The sequence below is a fragment of the Pezoporus wallicus genome, unplaced genomic scaffold (assembly GCF_028554395.1).
Source record: "Pezoporus wallicus isolate ANWC-B61680 ecotype Strahan unplaced genomic scaffold, APGP_CSIRO_Pwel_v1 contig_4055, whole genome shotgun sequence".
Classification (NCBI taxonomy): domain Eukaryota; kingdom Metazoa; phylum Chordata; class Aves; order Psittaciformes; family Psittacidae; genus Pezoporus; species Pezoporus wallicus.
In genome coordinates, this window is record NW_026642952.1 from 777,470 (window position 1) to 795,388 (window position 17,919).

Below are 17,919 nucleotides of genomic sequence, written 5' to 3' on the forward strand. Positions count from 1 at the left end.
ATACTTCAGGGTGTAATTTTTTGACAAAACACTATTCTGTTAAGTTATTAATTTTAGTTTATATAGGTGAAGAATACATGAATTATAAATAGAACTAGCACATTAGCATTTCAGAATTCTGTTTGTTCATTTATACATGATAACTATGTTGTTTTGACAAGAAAAAGAAATGACAAGTAGTTTTTGCGTCAATCAGTATGATGCAAGTATACCGATGAATTTACATGGGCGCAGTTGTTGCTCCCTTATATTATCAGCTGGCTTGTATGCCAAGCCTAATATCCTGTTTTCATGAAGACTTCTAGATATATAGTGGCTGCAACTTATTTAAACACCAATTCTACCTTCATCTCATGTAATATACTGTACCTCAGGCAACACAGTACTTCCTACCTTTGTGCTGTACAATAGGGTTAGTTAGCAGTGACTCAAAAGAAAGCTATCTCCCACTGAGTTATTATTACCATATAGTGCAGCGTTTCATAGCAGTATACTTTCAAAGTGTCAGAGAGACGACCATATATAGTCTAACTTCTTTTGGACTACATTTAAGATATTTCTCACCTATTCCCTTGCATTGCTTTAGCTAATCTCCAGCCTTCCATTTGAAATAGTTTTGTATTTACAATTTCCTAAATGCATCTTATTAAAAGAAAAATATTTGCCGTTTTTCAATTTTAATTAAATAAATCATGTCACTTAGAAATGAGCTTGGAGCACAAAATGCCATGAAAAAACACAATGTTTTAAAAGTATAATTAAAAATCTCTGTCTGGATATTATGTTTGTGCTACTATTTGAAATATCACATTAGTTGATCTTTACTGACACCCACCCTCCTGAGATCGAGAAGCAAATGACAATCTTATCAGAGAATAAATGGCACAATGGTGATGATAAAAGTCAATTTAGCTTATAAACTTTATGCACAATAGAAAAAAAGTTGGAAATAGATGTTAAACCACACAAAATCTTTGGATGATGAATCTGAGTTGGTTTTACAAGGGAACATTATTGTCTTGACAAAAATTAAAAGTATACCCTGAGCCTCAGTAGAAAAACTACCGTACAAACATGGAGAAAAAGTGATGCTTACCTTTCTAACAGTTTACAAGCACTAACTCCCCTTAAAACCATAAAGTTTTGCATGGTTTTGAACCTGTTCTGAACAAAGTGTGTAGGTATATAGAAAATATCTAACTGGATATTCACTTATCCACTTATATCCACTTCTGGAATATCTGTTTATTTTCAATTTAAACTACTGAACTCACGCATCTTGAACTTAAAAATGCTCATGTGCCTCAGATATTCACTCCCTCTATCTGACACATGATGTAATCTCTTAGGATCTGGTTGCAGATCTACTTAGTACAATATAAGATTTGGTGCCTAGTATGTGTGACTTAGTATACTAACAGTCACTTTAATTCTTTAGCTGTAATGATAACCAAAAGTTCTAAGTCTTTTTAGTGTTACCATGTTATATAAAAGCCAGATGCCAGGATGTGGATGTTTTTACTAAAACCTACCAGAATGTCTGCTAAATCTGGCAGACAGATTATTTTGGGGCACTATGAAGTTATCTTAGACAAGTTCTTTAGTCTAAACAGTTTCTCTTCCCATCACAAGTTAAAGACTTCTCTTTCACCAGGGAGGTCCCAGAACCACTGACATTCCTCATGAACTATTTAGGATCTGAATAGAATGATATTCAAATGGAGAAGATTAATAAATAACATAGCTAATGGAAAAGTGAAGTTCCAAGAATGTCACAATAGTCTGGCTTTCAGGACATCACTGTATCAGCATGTTGTGGGAGTCTATGAATTTTTAAGATTCAAAACTTTGCTTAAATAATTGTAGATCTTCATGTAATTGTTCTAACAGATCGAATAACTGGGGATTTGACAAATTAAAAATGCCACATATCAGGAATTCAATTTTATATTACAGAACACAGAGCCTTGCATCCAAGCAGGAAAATCTGGGATTATTCAGTACTATGTCACAGTCACACCCCAGGCCTATTGCTGATGTGACCCTTATGAAGGTGCTCTTGCAGGATATCTTCATAACCTAGGTGGCTGTCCTCCCACTTCTGTGGCTGGGAGAGTCTTTCCCCAGGTGTGGGCTTTTAAAGTCTATTTTAGTACTCCAGCATACTCATTTCACAGAAACAGAGAACAGCAGGCCACAGAATAACTTTCTTAATGAAATGTAGTAATTCTGTTTATATGTTTTATATATATATATATATATATATGCATGTGTGCATGCATGGATAATGCACACACAAAATATATAAACATATATATAAAAATAAGATATCTCCATAATATTATCTGTCTGCGCTGCAGGTGGAATCAAACACCTAATACATACAACAGTAAGTAGATTTAGTCTATATGGGGATCCAAGAATATTTCCTTCAAATTCATAGAATCATAGAATCATAGAATAATTAGGGTTGGAAGGGACCTTAAGATCATCTAGTTCCAACCCCCCTGCCATGGGCAGGGACACCTCACATTAAACCATCTCTCCCAAGGCCTCATCCAACCTGGCCTTGAACACTGCCAGGGATGGAGCATTCACAACCTCCCTGGGCAACCCATTCCAGTGCCTCACCACCCTAACAGGAAAGAATTTCCTCCTTACATCCAAGCTAAACTTCCCCTGTTTAAGTTTTAACCTGTTACCCCTTGTCCTATCACTACAGTCTCTAATGAAGAGTCCCTCCCCAGCATCCCTATAGGCCCCCTTCAGATACTGGAAGGCTGCTATGAGGTCTCCATGAAGCCTTCTCCTCTCCAGGCTGAATAGCCCCAACTTCCTCAGCCTATCTTCATACAGGAGGTGCTCCAGTCCCCTGATCATCCTCATGGCCCTCCTCTGGACTTGTTCCAACAGTTCCATGTCCTTTTTATGTTGAGGACACCAGAACTGCACACAATACTCCAGGTGAGGTCTCACGAGAGCAGAGCGGAGGGGCAGGATCACCTCCTTCGACCTGCTGGTCACACTCCTTTTGATGCAGCCAGAGCATGGGAAGCTCTGGCATATTAAAAAGAATTAATTTACTGTGAGGATGGTAAAGTCCTTGTATGGGCCCAGAAAGCATGTGGGATCTTCACCACTGGAGATATCCAGAACTTGTCTGGGCATTACCCTGAAAAAAACTGCTGAAACTGAGCCACATGAAGGAGCATACACTTCTGGGAGATTCCTACCTGTGATGACCTATTGCACAATGGCTGCCTTTTGTTGTTAGCCTTTAGGACACGATGTTATCAAAAGCATTTTTTAAAAATTAAGGCATTGCCTGGACTGCACTAAGTAGGTGTTGAAGTCAAGTACCCCAACACCACAAGGAGCAATAGAGTTCCCCAGATCTGACCCCAGTGCTTAGACTGTTTCCAGTACACCGATGAGATAAGTCATCTGAACTACCTGAAAAAAACGTGTTAATAAGTGGTATATTGCACTGGAAAAGGAAAAAAATCTGTGAGAGGAATGCTTGATGTTCCTGGGAGACCCGTTTTGGGTATTTTAAAACAAAAAAAAATTACCAGATGAAACCAGGAGGGGGCAATGAGAACACAGATATTGTTGATAGCTAGAAAGACCAAAGCTCCTGAATGGTATGGTATTTTCCCTTTTTTAATCAAGGGATAAATATTTATTTGCCCCATCATTGGCTCAAGCTGCATTTGTGAGATTAAATATCATTGCATTGCACATGGTAAGTCTAAGGGTCTCTCAAAACCAAACAAAGGTTTCCACATTGGTCTTGCTAAAATAAAAAACAATTCAGAACTGCTGCTGAGAATTTCCTCTTGGGCTAAATGGAAGAATGTGTTTAACTGGACAAATTCCCAGAATTAATGCCACAGAAATTTGCATTGAAAAACCCCAACAATCAACATTTAGAAGTGGAAAAACCATTGCAAAGATCTGTTCTAAGAAATTGCTTTCACAACAGTCTTCACATAAATGCAACTCTCTGAGTTGCTTCTTTCCCCATGCATATTATTTTTAAAAAGCTTATTTAGTGCATTTTGGTCTCTCTCAGAATGTTTAACTTTTGGTGAACTCTGAAAAATCTATGTGTTCATTAACAAAATGAGAACATAAGTGGTTTAGTTTTCCCAGAAAGAATTCTACCTGCTATATATGTTGCTGTCAGGTCCATTGCAGACATAAACAACAATAAATTGTCCTGCTGTATTGAGGCATATAATTTTCTTAGTTTAACAGGAAGCTCCTTTAAAAAGATAGGATAACTTCTAACTTTTAACTGCTATAATACAAAAAAAAAAAAAAAAAAAAAGAAAAAGAAAGAGAGTTACTTTGGCTGAAACAAAAATAACCTTTTCCAAAAGCATATGAATAAGTTACATCATTATTCTCAGGTGTAAACAAGTGCAGGTGTTTAAACTGGAAGTTTTTATATAGCTGAAGTGGAAATGTGTTCCATCAAACAAAAAATTCTCCAGAAGCTTGAGTCCTGATTCTTTATTTTTAAACCTTAGTAATTTAAGTGCTGTGTTAGATTCTGTGTTTTGTCTTAAAGGAACTGGTTTAATATTTTATAACATATTTAAAGTCCTGAGGAATTCAGAATATTTTCAGTACCCACAGGAGCAAACAAACACATATTGCCTGCATAGATAGTAGTCCAGAGATTTACTATAGCGAAAACTTGCCCACCACATTTTATGGTTTGACCTCGGTGCTTAGCTTTGTATGGGTTCAGACTAGTTGAGTTTGTGTTTCTCAATGATATCGCTATCTCACTGTTAACATACATAATTAGTTTACTGTTTGGAACATCTTTCCAAAATAATATGTTTTAAGTATCTCTATAGTATATGAAAACAGGATTTCATCTGATATGAATAACAACATGACCATTTTATGTCTCAGAGAATGATAAAATTAAATCTTACATTCTTAAATGGAACAAACCTTATTATAAGAGCATTACTCTTATAATTGGGGTGCTGCCACAATGATCAAAATAAAAATGAAGGGAAATTTATCACAGTGGTATTTTAAATCCTAACGGGATAATGGACGCGCTTTAGATGCATCCCTTATCTCATTTAGATCTCTTTAGCCATCAATGCTTGAAAAGAACAGGAATGAAAGTTCCAGTACTCTCATTTTGTTTGCTGGCTTCTTGGGAGAAGTACATCTTGGTAAGGATTTGGTCACCTAGAGCATGGAGGTGCACCCAGAGGGTCTGCAGTGCATGGTACTTGCTGGAACTGCACAGGTGTGACAGAACCAACTGGGCCAGACTAAACACAGTAGAAATTTGCTCTTTATTTCTGGCCTCTGCTTGCTGGTTTTTAACCCCAAAGAAAGGACCCTGGCCAGTTTGTTCAGGTATGGAATAGAGTTTACCTGATATATTTAAAACCTGTCCAAAAGCTACAAATCATGATGTAGGACTGAATATGTGTTGCTCTTCAGTCTCCTGGTACGAGGCTTCTTTTGAGCAGTACCTCCACCAGTATACCTTTTCACTAGAACGTGGATCTTAAATGTAGTTTTAGAAACTATGACACTGTGTTCTGAACATAAATTTTGAGTGGTGAAAGAAACTGGATTTCTTCAAGGGATGTAGCATTTATTCTGATCCCAGTGTTTAGAAAATAAAAACCATCTAGCAGAAGGCTTAGCAATTTCTAGTAATTAATCAGACTGCCTTCAGGTGTTTAGATATCAGAACTTCCCAAACTGCTTCTGGGGGGTAAGAGGGTTTCTTCCCCCCAGCTGACACTCACTGGTGGTTCTCTCAGTCCAGTAGCACTCCATTGTTTGGCATGAAGAATGTTAGCTAAATACATTTTCATCATATCAGATGTCACATCCAAAACTGCTCCTTTACTGCAACATGCTACTTTCTCACAAGTAGAAAATCACGAAGAACAGTCACTCCAAAGGCCAGATAATGGCACGGCTAATTTCAAAAGATGCTTCAATGCTGCTGTACTTTTCAGCACAATCCTGGCCCTCCCTCAGGAAGAACGCAGCCAAAAGAGAAAAGTGAGGGACCTTACAAAGGTGAGTGAACAAGGGCAGTGAAAAAAACTGCTTTGTTTTTCTTAGTTCTCCTGACACCACTTTCATGCTTAAAATATATTCATGCTTGTGTTAGCAAGTGCTCTCTTACTATAGGTTCTGTCCTGAATGACAGCTTCAGTGGCGGCGTTCAGTTCAAATTATAAATAAAGCACAGTTTTGTTTTGTTTCTAAAGTCAAGGGGAAAAAAGCTACTGTATCAGCTGACTTTGGGATGTGGGGTGCTCTCTATCATTTGACTTCTTTAATCCAAGACTGTCTTTCTAAAAAAGGTATCTTAGCTCAGCGACTAATTATGACCTTTATGCAGAAATTACTGGGTGAAAATTCCATTGCCTGTGTTATGCGGAAGATCAGACTGTATGCGTCTTTCTTGGCTTTAGAATTTTGTAAATCCAAACTCCAGTCCAAATTCTAACACATGTAATCTTATGTACAGATTTCCCCAGAGGTTTCTATGAAAGAATATTTCATTTTCTTCCTGTCCAGCGCTGCTCGCTAACACTGCTTTTACAGAGATGACATGGATTTCCCCAGAGGTGTGCAACAGTGGTGGGAGGGATTTATACAATGTATCACAGTATCACAGTATCACAGTATGCTAGAGATTGGAAAGGACCTCGAAAGATCATCTAGTCCAACCCCCCTGCCGGAGTAGGAGCACCTAGATAATGTTACACAGGAATGTGTCCAGGCGGGTTTTGAATGTCTCCAGGGAAGGAGACTCCACAACCTCCCTGGGCACCCTGTTCCAGTGTTCCGTCACCCTCACTGAGAAGAAGTTTCTTCTCAAGTTTAAGTGGAACCTCTTGTGTTCCAGTTTGTACCCATTACCCCTTGTCCTATCATTGTTTGCCACTGAGTAGAGCCTGGCTCCATCCTCGTGACACTCCCCCTTTATATATTTATAGACACTTACAAGGTCACCCCTCAGTCTCCTCTTCTCCAAACTATAGAGACCCAGCTCCCTCAGTCTTTCCTCATAAGGGAGATGCTCCACTCCCTTAATCATCTTCGCTGCCCTTCGCTGGACTCTCTCCAGCAGCTCCCTGTCCTTCTTGAACTGAGGGGCCCAGAGCTGGACACAATATTCCAGATGGGGTCTCACCAGGGCAGAGTAGAGGGGAAGGAGGACCTCTCTCGACCTACTAACCACCGCCCTTCTAATACACCCCAGGATGCCATTGGCCTTCTTGGCCACAAGGGCACAGTGTTGGCTCATGGTCATCCTGTCATCCACTAGGACCCCCAGGTCCCTCTCCCCTACACTGCTCTCTAACAGGTCGTTTCCCAACCTATACTGGAACCTGGGGTTGTCCCTGCCCAGATGCAGGACTCTACACTTTCCCTTGTTATATTTCATCCAGTTACTCCCTGCCCAACTCTCCAGCCTGTCCAGGTCTCGCTGGATGGCAGCACAGCCTTCTGGCGGGTCAGCCACTCCTCCCAGCTTAGTGTCATCAGCAAACTTGCTGATAGTACACTCAATTCCCTCATCTAAATCGTTGATGAATATATTAAATAATACTGGTCCCAGTATTGACCCTTGAGGCACTCCACTAGTTACAGGCCTCCAACTAGACTCCTCTGTGGTCTTGAATGTTCCATGATGCAATGCAAACTTAAGTTATTACATGTTATTGTTAATCTTTGGTAAATACTAATCTGTAAGGACAGTATAGTAATGATGGAAAGGCAAATGGTAGTTTGAGAAAGACAGTATCTTGCCCTTCTTAATTAATTCAGCCATTTTAAATTGCACTCTGCTCCTACTTCGTACCACAGCCAAAATTAAACCTTAGTTAGCCAAAGTTTTACAACAAGAGGGTTGTGCTGGAAACCATTCTAATTTTAATGCTAAGTGAAATGCAAAGCCAAAGCTATAATTAAAAATGTGGAAAATACAGTATCTGGAGGAATTCTTGTTCTTTAAAAAATACATCGCAAGACATGATACAGACCTATTAAATACTCTAATCTCAGCTGTAAAGTCCTACCCTGGTGTAACTTAACTGATTTTCATGGGAGTCATTCAGTAGAATATTGTCCACAACTCTAAAGGTGAATCCAGACACACTGTTCCTTGTGTGTCAGTCGGGGAAACACCTGTTCTGGAACCAGACATTCAGTAAGCGTCATGCTCCTCAAGGAGTATCTTTGCTTCTTAAACTTGCCAAGAGCTTATATTCAGGTTTTCTCTTCCTACAGGGTCTCTTCTGCTGGTATGATTCCAAGAGAAGCCCTATAGGAGTTCTTTCAGGCTCTTCTCTTTACTCCTCAAAAGATGCATGACAGTGAGTAAAACAGTGCTGCCAAGTCAAGAATTTTTTATTCCTCATTGATTTCTCATGGCTTTTCGGAGAAATTCTTGCTGGCTTCCTCTACGAAGCTCGACTTGAGTGGAGCAATCACAGTAACCTTCCACTAGGAAAAGCAGAACACCTAGAAGCAGGCACAGTTCCCTACAGTCCTTAAAGATCATTGTGCTAGAAGGTGTAATCTGTCATACTATGATCGATGAGACACCCTGCTCTGCAGAACAGCTACCTCCCTATTGAGTTCGCCATAACAAAGCATGGACGTAGACAAGAAATATAAAATTTCCTAAAGCTTAGGACTCAAAGTATTTTTTATGATGTCTGTTGTATTTGCATACATCCAAGAGTGTAATTTTGTCACAGCTATGCAGGGAAATGGTACTTGTACCTAGATAAATTGTTATATAGATAGACACATTTAGGAAGTTTTGTTAAACAAGAACAATTACAGAAATAAATAAGCATGATAAGACTAGACTAAAAGAAAAACCACTGTGAGTTTAGCTATAGATTTACTGGGGAAGATGAATAAGGGATTTAACTGTACCTGGTTTTCCCCATCTCATGTCCTCGTGTCCTGCTCCCATGCCATCATACAGATAATGCATAGAAACCCAGCCTCTGTGTGAAACCACAGCTTTTTCCTAGTGCCTCCAAAGCTACAGAGAAGTCATTGCTGCACCAGTCAAGAATGTTTGCCATCTATTCTCTCCCTCATACTATTGCCTATCCTCTTGTGGACACTACTGGCAGCATCACCCTATCCCCTGACCGATGCAGTCACGTAGCCCAGATGTATCACAGGGGGACAGCACAAGTCAGCTGAAGGGATGAGGAAGGGCCTCCACTTTCTCAGATAAAGGCACCAGTGACCTCAGTCACTGCAATATTCAGCTGAAACTAGCACAACTGAGTACATACATTCCTGAAAAAATGTATCTATCTTTTTGGGGTTTTTTTGTTTGTTTGTTTGTTTGTGTTTTTTTTGGCTACACGACATCAAATGTTGCAACAATTTTGAATGCTTTGAAATGACACACATGCTGTGCAGTTTAAACCAATTTACTGTGCCAGGCTTCAACTTAGGTAGAGTAAACCCAAAGAAACCAACCTGTTATACTGTGACAGTTTGCAAACATGAAGATTGGTCTTCAGTCAAGAGCTGCTTGAGTCTATTCACTGAGAGGAGAAAATAATATTTAGCATCAACTTTTATTTCAGTTCATTAAAGCCAAACAAGCACTTTCTAATTACATCTCTTTTCTACTGAGTTGGTAAAGCAAATATTACAGTCATTGCCCTTATATACCTCCAACATCTTTTTATAAACATTCCATTCAATCTAACTGCATGACTTAATGTTGTACTTCAAATAATTTCTCCAATCATATAAGCAATGAAAAGACCTAAAGTGAAATCTGGTAATTACCTGTGGATGAAAATAGGAATTTAATTAGGAATGTACTTCAAAAAGAATCTACTGTACAGCAGAATAGTAAAAGAGGTCACAATATTGGTATGTAAGACAAAATATTATGATGAAATTTAGACCAAGCAAAAACCACCATGGGTGTTTTATTTGAGTCAGGATTGCTGAGTGTCAGCTTTGTTCACGAATACACACAGCGGCATGAGGGCTTTTACATGTTCTAAATGTCACATCTGTTCAATACAGCATTCTGTATTCAGTGCTGCTCTTCATATTGCAAAGGTGGCCAAAAGTAATAGTCAGACTGAGTGCCCTATGTGAGCATCACTGAGCCCGTACATAGTGCCCTATGTGAGCATCACTGAGCCCGTACATAGAAGCCATGATCCCTGCCGTGGAGAGCTTAGGTTCTGGCTTGAGAAAGGACATAACTTTTGGAAAAAAACAAGAGAGTATTAAGGAGGAAAGACAACGTGACCAAGATCATGTACCTGGAAAAGATATGAACAATTTCTCAATAGGCTTAGTGTTCTCTTCATTTTATAAGGAAGGTAAATAAATAAAGTCAGTTCTTCCCAAGACTCATTCAATTAGACGCTACTTTTTTTGCTCTTCCTAGAATAGTTATGCTTAGATATGCCTAGAGAAAGAAATGCTTGGCAGCCAAGAAACACTCACCAGCTCAGATCATCAGTTTAGGCAAACTGGTGTATCTCCACTGTTGTATGTAAGCTGACTTGTTTCAGGGTGGGAAATATATCCATTTTCATAGAACCACAGAATGGTTTGGCTTGGAAGGGACCTTCAAAGATTATCCAGGGCAGGGACACTTTCCACTAGACCAAGTTGTTCAAAGCCCAGTCCAGCCTGGCCTTGAACACTTATAGCGATGAAGCATCCACAGCTTCTCTGGACAACCTGCGCCAGTGTCTCACCACCTGCCTTGTAAAAAAATGAATCCATATGTCCTACCTAAATGTCCCCTCTCTTTCAGTTTAAAATTATTGCCCTTGTCTTGTCACTAAAGGCCCTGGTAAAAAAGTCTGTCTCCATCTTTCTTTTAAGCCCCTTTTAAGTATTGAAAGGTCACAGTAAATTGTCCCCATCTGAGCAATGCCAATTCTCTCAGCCTTTCCATCTAGCAGAAGTGCTCCAGCCCTCTGATCATTTCTTTGGCACTCCTCTGGACTTGCTCCAAAAGGTCCACATCTTTCATGTGCTGGCGGCCCCAGGGCTGGATGCAGGTCTCCAGGTGGTATCTCACGAGAGCAGGTTAGAGGGGAGGATCACCTCCTTCGACCTGCTGGTCATGCTTCTTTTGATCCAGCCCAGGGTATGGTTGGTTTCTGGGCTGCAAGCGCACATGGCTGGGACATGTTCAGTTTTTCATCTACCACTGTCCCCAAGTCCCTCTCTGCAGGTTTACTCTAAATCCATCATCCCCCTGTCTTTAGCAATACTGAGGATTGCCCCAACCCTTGCAACTGACCCTGCTAACTTCCTTAAGTTCATAGGGGTCTCCTCCTCAAACCTGTGAAGGTTCCTCTGGATGGCATCCCTTCCCTCAAGCAAATCAACTGCAACATTAAGCTTGCTGTCAGATGAAAACTTTATGAGGATGAACTCAGTGCCACCATCTGTGTCATTAATTAAGATATCTAGCAGTACTTGTCCCAGTATGGACCCTTGAGGAACCCCTTGTTACTGATCTCCGTTTGGACATTGAACTGTTGACTGCAGATCTTGGGATTTTGCCCTTAGCGAAGCCATGCTGGTTGTCTCTAATTGCCTCTCTGTCATCCATATGCCTTGCCATAGCTTCCAGAAGAATGCACCACATCTGTTTACATAATCCACACCGAAAAACTGTTTCAGGGTTCACAGATGAAACTTCAATGCATAACTATCTCATAAGTAAAAATGAGCCAATGTGTCTTAATAATATCAAATATTTGCTTGCCAATACCAAGCTAGGAACCAAGACTGAGTTGCAAATATGAGGGTATTTTAGAAATTTTTACTCTCTGATCAGACATTTATGTTTTTACAACAGCTGATACAGTAGAAGACTGTTGGAAACATCTAAGAGGGATTAAGGGCTGATAGGTGCCCAAATTCCACTGTTTTTCTGTGGGAACTTGGCTTGAAAGGTACCTTAGAAGTCTGAGCCTGCATTTCTGTAAGAAGGCCTTTTGTCAGGTTTCTGTGACCTGCTAAAGTAGATGTCACTGTGGAGAAGTTGGGCTATCCATCTCTTTTTATACTTCCCTTATTTCTTTTTGAATTCAAACTGTATTTAGTGTCCTCAATACTCACCTCTAAAACGTTTCCTGTAATGCAAAGGTGTGAGTTTGCTGTTTAGTCTGTACATATTCTTCAGTGAAAACAAAGTAGCAACTAAAATCCTAGTCACAGGGATTTTGGCGTTCCTGTACCAGTACTTTATCTCCTTCATCATTGTTCTACCTTTTACATATTCACATTTGCATTATGAATGGCATTAGTGATTGCTATTTTAATTGAGCCTTTGTATGCTCCTTATCAGCATAACACAGAAGTCTTTTCTAATGTCAGTTATGAGAATTCACCTTGGGATGTGAAGTGGGCTCTTGTCTGGTATTTTTCCAGCAGACACTGAAGTTCTACAAATAAAATTACCCATCCCTGTGAAAGCCATGCAAATTCAGGTATGGTTATGAAGACAAAGATGCTGTACACTAGATGGAAAAGAGCTATCAGATCCAGGTACATAGGAGATTTAAGAATTGTATCTACTTGTAAAGCAAGCAATTTAGGTATGAAGAATGAGATACAATTGTTGTAGTTTTAAACCCAGCTGGCAACTAAGTATCATGCAGCTGATCGCTCACATCCATGAGTTGTCAACACTGTTCCCATGCTGACTGCAAAAATACAGCACTGTACCAGCTACTAGGAAGAAAATTAACTCTATCCCAGTGGAAACCAGGAAACATGAATCTAGAACTCCATGAAATGCTCTCTTATTGCTATTTTTACAAAGTTAGTTTTGTATTAGAGATAGCATTGCCGCACTAGCTATCTTTGATAAGATGCATACTAAAATCATATTCCAAAATTTCTGCCAACATGTTCTGCTCTTACCTTAACCCTGGAGAGTGTTCCATTTTGTGAAAGATTTACAAGGACTTCTTTCCCACTGAAGAGGAAAGGAAAATGATAGATGTGAAATGTTATCCATTCCTCTCCCTTCACACATAGTGCTCTTAATCAGAACAGTCTGGTGAGTGCCTCCATTAAATACTAATTGTTTTCTCAACTCTTCCTCAGCTTCGACTTACTAGCTGAGGGGTTTTTTGCTTTTGTGCAAAATGCACAGAATGGAAGACTCATTTTGGAGCCCTGCCACAGTGAAGACATACCTGTGTACGGAACACAAATATTTGCTTTTTCTGATTTTACTTAGGTCTTTCAAGTTTATCATGATAATCCCTTCACAGTATTAAAAAACTTCAATAAAATTCGGAATTCGGTAGTTGTGTCTGAGAGGGTAGGCAGTTCTTGAGCACACGCTCTGCTTATGAGGACAGTTCAGGACTGAACTCCATAAACAGTAAAGTACCGTTTACACATGCACTGTACAAATCTAATATGAATTTTATTAATCACCTTTGCTAAATTAAAGGAACTAGTACTTATCACAGGCATTAGTGCACAGATAGTGGGCTCTTTACTTTGAGTGTCTTGGGTTTCTATTCATTTTTACGTGTAATTTACATACCATTGCAACGAATACTTCAAAACAGCAGTTGAGGAAGCTTTCATTGCAGCTGCTGATGTGTAAGAAAAGGAGTAACTTCGGTGGATTTCCAAATTCTCTGATTGCATCTGCAGTAGCTGCCTGTTTATCTATTTCTTACAACCTTTTTAGAAATCTCACTTGTTATAGAAACTTTTGGGAGGCCAACAAAAAGCAAACAGAAAAGTTACAAAACAATATTCAGAGACAAAACACTATAAATTGAAGAAGAGATAGGCTTTTTAATTTTCACAATTTTTTTTAAAACCTAGGTTCATATAGGAAACTATGTAACTGCATTCTGTGAAACCATTCATATTCAGATTTATCCAAAATCAACCCTCCAAACTTAAAGCTATTAAAATCTCATTGCAAAAGCCTGACTTGACAAAAACCCTGCTGACATCAGAAGGCTTTTGTCTTGAGGTCTCATGAAAGAAAAGAACAACAGCTATCTCAGGTCCTGTAGCTGTTTTTCTTGATATGCTGTCAGATGCTGCAGAGAAAGACAAGTGTGCCAAATTTCCTTCATTGGGCATAGATATGCACAATACAGTAACTCTACCCAGATTATATAAAACTAAGAAACTACAAGCTAATTTGTAATGCAGATAGACCACCCACCCCCCCCTCCCCCCCAGAAAAAAATATTAGAAAGTGGACAGATGGCATATTGGTTGATAATTTTTAACTGAGGACATTACCAACTAATCAAATTCTAACAATTCTCTTTCTTCAACAAAATAGCAAGTCCATTGAAGCAACAAAAATCTACATGTTCCTTTATAAATTTGGAGCACAAAAAAAAGCCTGAAAGTTTACGTTTGCACTTGGTTGGGATTGTAGAAAGCTGCCTGATTAGAGACTTTAAAATCAGACCTATAAATGGTAGTCAAATTTAACTAGAAGAATTTAACTTTTGTGACAGTAAAGTCATACAGTCTACTTAAAAAACTTCTGTCACAAAAAGTCTATAACCCTGGTCTCTAATTAAGTCGGTTTGTTAAAAGAAGTCTTTACAGACCTGAATCGAAAATAGTCAGTGATCTTAGTTTCTAGTGAAGTTCACATGCTGTAAGCCTTATTTTAACATCTTAATTCCAGCCATTAAGGGGAATTCGCTGTAATTGGGAACCTTTCAATCCAATGCACTGACAAGTGAGTTTCTAAATAAAAATACCCGGACCTGTGTTTCAGAAAAATCCAGTGTTCTACTGTTCCACAAAGTTACTCAGTTTTGAATATTTGAATGAAAAAATGGCAAGTTATAGTAACTATAATTAAAACCTGCAAAACAAGACAAATAATCTGGATGAAACTAAATGTTCACAAAAACAGAAAAATCAGAGTAAGTTCTCTGTCTACTCACCCATAACTCAAATGAGTAAAATAAATTTTCACAGATACAGAAAGCTGAAACCAACCACTACTCTTCAAGCTTTTTCTCATAGTGACTCCTCAACAATCAACCCTTCAATCACAAATATCTTTCTTAGGACATGTACTCAGACATGCCAAATTCAAATAGTTTTGGTTCTGTTTGGGGCTTTTTGTTGTTTTTTTGTTGTTTGTTTTTTTTTTTTTTTTGAGGAACAGGTTAATCTTTTTTCCATGAGGACTCCAAATGCTACACATTCCATGGAAGACATATTTCCTTTGAATGAGGGCTGCAACAATCTACTAATTAAATTAAAATATAAAATACTTCCTAACCTTAGATTTTGAGAAATTACTGTGATTACTTACTGATACCTGGTGAGGGAAAATATAATTTCTCAGTTGACATAGACTGACTGTATTTCTGTAGGTGGCAGAAATCAAAGTCTCCAGTGCAACTAGTACCCCAGCATACCAGTCACAACAGCCAAAAGAGAAAGAGGTAGTCTAAGAAAGAGGTAGGTTAAGTAAATTAGCTGTGATCTAGTGTCAGAACTGTATTAACCACATGAGAAAGCTTAATACCAGAGTACTTGACAGTTAGTTTTTAGGGTATTTTTAAAGCAATCACAGTACCTGACATTGCTTACAAGTCTTTTAAGGTATTGCAAAGATTTTCACCTCTGTGCTCTGGTCACAGACACAAAGTGGGCTTTTTGACAGTCTGGGCAGATACAAGGTATTAAAGCTATGTATAATTAGGCAACCTGTGAAGAGAGGACAGTAGTTCAATGGACATAGGCACCTAATGATAAGAGAAGGACATGACTCTCTAGGGACGCTGATAGTGCTTTTCATGCTTTATGAAACCTAAATTAATTAACAAATTAAACTCGTGCTATGGAAAAAAGGCAAACAGTGTGAATGACTGATAAATGGGCAGGAGTAGACTTCTCCAGTTTCACGAAAAATAGTTACTTAATCAGGAAAAAAAAAAAAAAAAAAAAGAAATGGCCAAAATCCCACTGTGTGGAAACATTGTCTAATGTCACACATTGGGCAACAACCTGCTGTTTGTAACACTAGTAAGATTTATGGGAAGATTAGAAAGACAGAAACCTTGTTCCTTCAGTGTTGCATTTTCCCTATCTTCAACCTTTCCATTTTACTCAGTCTTAGTCACTGATTGTTCCAGTCAAACCTTTAAGTGGAGAATAATATTTTAAGCCACAAGAAGAAAAACCAAACGGAAAAGAAGCCTGCTAATATGGTGAATAAGAGAACCCAAACCCAACCACCTCTGTACCAAACTGCCCAGACTAGGACTAACTGGAATGTAAGGCACAAACCGCTTGGGAAAGACACCAGTTACTGGTCCTGCCTGGGGGCTCAGTCCAGCAGATAGTCCCCACCATCCTGGTGACAGCTAACAGTGATAACAAGCACCCACTTTGCTACTGGGGCTATTGCCAAGTAAGAAGACTTTGTTCTCTTTGATGCATCCCTGGCCTGTGCTCCTCAGTGTTCTCCAGGCTGGGAATTTTTACAGTGAACTGCTGATTCCCCAGCGATTTTAACCCTCCAGGTTGTTAGGGAGACTGCAGGGAAGGGAACACCTCTTAAGGAAGTCCATTAGGCTGCACACTTGCCTGCAGCACAGGTCTCCCCAGACCAGAAGCAGAGTAAGGAAGCCCAGCTCGATGAGCAGTCACTGCCAGTCACTGGTCACAGCCTCCGACCCGCTAGCACTTTAAGTAATATTCAATTACAGTAAAATGCAATATAACAAAAATGCCAGGAAAATGTACCAAGCGCATTAAAATGCAGTGGCACCTATCTGCTCAGCCAGTAGCCTGCAAACTGCCAACCTGACCTGGGGAAGCAAGCAGCAGCAGGAAAGTGCCTTGCATCTACCTCGGGAGTTTAAAAACTTCTTCTGGCCTTGACGGATGGCCTTTGATAAGAATAGCTTGAGAAATACCCTCACCACCAAACTTCTGGTGAAGGAGAACTTTTGTGTACTCTCCTTCATTCCTTTGCAAGGATTCATAAGCAAACAGCCCTTGGAAAAATACACCCAAAATGAGTTCTGGCTGAAATCCATGGACTTTAATTCGTTTGTCTTGCTGGGTGATTGGACTTATCAAAACACAGGGCTAATGAACTCTTGTAAAAGCAGAAAGGGAGGAAGAGGCTTTCGGGCCACAGCGTGCTCCTCTTCTCCATCATGGTTTTGGGGAGACGCTGCCCCAGTCAGGTTTATTTGTTCTGGTGAGTGGGCTAAGCCTCTCCCATGTGAAATTTCACTTTTCAATGAAATCTTACTCCGGGAGCAGCACCTCCAGCGTAATTATCGTGTGACTCATACACAGAAAACCCAAAAGTCAATAGTCAAGAGTTTATTTGATGGAGATTTTCTCCTAATTAAGAGGTCATTAAGGCGATCCGACTGTTACTCAGCGCTGAGACCAAGGTCCCCAGCAGCTGCTCCAGCCCGGGAGACAGTTGCTGGCCAGCATATTTTCCAGAAATATGTTTCCTCTCTCGCTAGCGGCCCCTTCCCCCTCCCCGCCACCCCGTTTCTAGTCTCTCCAGCGCTGATGAGCTAATAGCATTTTTCCTTTGCATATTTTGGCGCTGCTCCACCGCATACTCTGGCGGACTACGTGTGTCTGAGCGCGCCCGCCCGCCGCAGGCTCGGCGCGGATAGGGGCGCGGGGGGGCAGCAGGGACGGACGGACGGACGGATGGATGGATGGATAGAAGGAGGGAGGCGGGGAGGATCGGCGGCGGGAGGACGGGGAGCCCCAGCAGCCGTCGCCGCACCATCCCGCGCCGCCCCGTCCCCCCTGTTCCCCCGCGCGGGGTGGGTGGGGGGCGGCCGTGGGGGAACTGTCAGGGCCGCACGTTTCCAGCCGCATTAC